The sequence below is a fragment of the Bison bison genome, unplaced genomic scaffold, assembly GCF_000754665.1.
Source record: "Bison bison bison isolate TAMUID 2011002044 unplaced genomic scaffold, Bison_UMD1.0 scf7180017864505, whole genome shotgun sequence".
NCBI classification, from domain to species: Eukaryota; Metazoa; Chordata; class Mammalia; order Artiodactyla; family Bovidae; genus Bison; species Bison bison.
The window spans coordinates 146,993-150,010 of NW_011495062.1; positions in this window are offsets into that span (position 1 = coordinate 146,993).

Here is a 3,018-nt window from a genome sequence, read left to right on the forward strand (position 1 = left end):
AATATCAATAACCTCAGATATGCAGATGACACCACCCTTATGGCAGAAAGTGAAGAGGAACTCAAAAGCCTCTTGATGAAAGTGAAAGTGGAGAGTGAAAAAGTTGGCTTAAAGCTCAACATTCAGAAAATGAAGATCATGGCATCCGGTCCCACCACTTCATGGGAAATAGATGGGGAAACAGTGGAAACAGTGTCAGACTTTATTTTTTGGGGCTCCAAAATCACTGCAGATGGTGACTGTAGCCATGAAATTAAAAGACGCTTACTTCTTGGAAGGAAAGTTATGACCAACCTAGATTGCTTATTGAAAAGCAGAGACATTACTTTGCCAACAAAGGTCCGTCTAGTCAAGGCTATGGTTTTTCCAGTGGTCATGTACGGATGTGAGAGTTGGACTGTGAAGAAGGCTGAGCACCAAAGAAATGATGCTTTTGAACTGTGGTGTTGCAGAAGACTCTTGAGAGTCCCTTGGACTGCAAGGAGATTCAACCAGTCCATTCTGAAGGAGATCAGCCCTGGGATTTCTTCGGAAGGAATGATGCTAAAGCTGAAACTCCAGTACTTTGGCCACCTCATGCGAAGAGTTGACTCATTGGAAAAGAGTCTGATGCTGGGAGGGATTGGGGGCAGGAGGAGAAGGGGATGACAGAGGATGAGATGGCTGGATGGCATCACTGACTCGATGGATGTGAGTCCGACTGAACTCCGGGAGTTGGTGATGGACCAGGAGGCCTGGCATGCTGCGATTTATGGGGTCGCAAAGAGTCGGACACGACTGAGCGACTGAACTGAACTGAATCCTGTTTTTGTTTTTAAACAATTTTATTGATATATAATTGACATATCATAGAATTATGTACCTTTTAAAGTACACAAGTCATTGGATTTTAGTATATCCACATAATTGTGTAACCAGTACTACTATCTAATTTTAGAATGTGTTTCATCACCCCATCAAGAAAACCTTGTACTTATTAGCAATTCCCTCCACACCTCTCAGTCCCTGGCATTCATTAATCTTCTTTTTGTCTTTGCAGATTTGCCTAGGTTTTGCTGGATATAGAATTCTTTATTGATACCCTTTCTTTCAGCATTTTGACTGTGTTATACCATTGCATTCCAGCCCCCATGTTTTCTGATGTAAAGTATACTCTTAATGTTTCTGAGGACTCTCTGAATGTGAAGAATACTTTTTCTCTTGCAGCTTTCCAGGTTTTCTCTTTGACTTTGTATAGTTTGAACATGATGTGTCTACATATAGAACACTTTGAGTTATCTTACTTGGAGTTAATTGATACAGTTGGATGTGTAGGTTACTGTTTTTCATTGTCAACTGAAAGGAAAATGCCCAAACTATCAGTTTCAAGTTGTTTCATTTATGGCTTTACCGAGGACTATAACCTAAAAGAGCTTCTCAGATAGCTCTGCTCCAAAGAGGTAGGGGAACAGGATAGCTTATATATGATTTTTTCTTCATCTAGGGAATACATGTAGTCAAGCATACATCTTGGTAAGGATTACTGCTTGTCACAAAGAACTGCTATCTCAAATTAATGATTAAAGTGCTTTTCTATGTATGGGAAGATGTTAGTTAAGAAGTGTTAGTTAGCAAGAACCTGGGTTCATTAAAATTATTCCTGAAATGTTCCTAACTATCTACGGGGCCTAACTGTCCAAAGCACAGAGCATTGTGTTATTGTCTTTAATTTCTTCTTTCTAAAGGCAAAGGTGCCCTATTGGGCAGTGACTGTAGTGTGTTAATCTTTGTAGACCTGGATGGCAAGTGAAATGCTTTTTGTTCTTCTTTTGTTTGCATCCTCAAATTTGGAGAGTTTTTAGCCATTATTTTTCTAAAATATTTTTTCTTTTCCTTTCTCCCTAGATATATACCAAAGAAAAATGAAAATGTATGTCCACACAAAAACTTCTATGCAATTGTTCATAGCCACATTTTTCATAATAGCCAGAAAACGAAACAACACAAATGTCTATCAACTGATGAATGGGTAAACAGAATGTGGTATATCTATGCAATGAAATGTAAAATATTATTCTCCTATGATAAGGAATGAAGTGCTAGTATATACATACATATGCTTAGATGAACATACATGAACCTTGTATGTTATATAGATGAACCTTGAAAGCAATATGCTGAGTGAAAAAAGTCACACACAGTTAACATATTGTCAGATTCATTTATATGAAATGAAGTCCAGCACATTCTTTTGCATCCAACAGCAAGTATATCTGTTCAAAAGCAGTCCATCTGAAGAATTAAAAAAAAATTATGTGCTGAGTAGTTACCATGGTAAATGGTACTGTGAGAGGCATTAGCTATATATAACAAGAACATATGACATGTACAGGTAGCAGCCCATCAGTGAAATGTGCAGTGAAGGACTTACCTATGATGAGGGATGTGTGAAAATATACAGTAATGGGATTTGGGAATTAAGCACAGCTCAATTTCTGACTCTATCCCTTACAAAATTACTGATTTTAGTTTAGCAGGTTTTTTTTTTTTTTCCTTAACAAATCTGATATATGTTTTTCATTTTTAAAATGGATATAGTTACAAATGCTGAAAAATGACCAAGACAAGTGAGATAACTCATGGACTATTCCTAGCACATAGCATTTTCTCAGTGCAAGTTCATGGAGGGATTTCAATGCTGAGAGAGACAACTTCAAAGCAGGTGCTCTCACAAATGGCTTACTGAAGGAGCCTAAAGTCAAGCTAATTATTATTTTTGAAAAAGACATATGTGTGAAATGTCAAATTAATGGCACAGGTGATATGTATTATTGTAAAGACAGTGTGAAAATGAGAAGTGAAAGTGTTAATTGTTCAGTCGTGTCCAACTCTTTGTGATCCCATGGACTGTAGCTTGCCAGGCCCCTCTGTCCATGGAATTCTCCAGGTAAGAATGCTGAAGTGGATAGCTATTCCCTTCTGCAGGGGATCTTCCTGACCCAGGGATCAAATCATGGTCTCCTGCATTACAGGCAGATT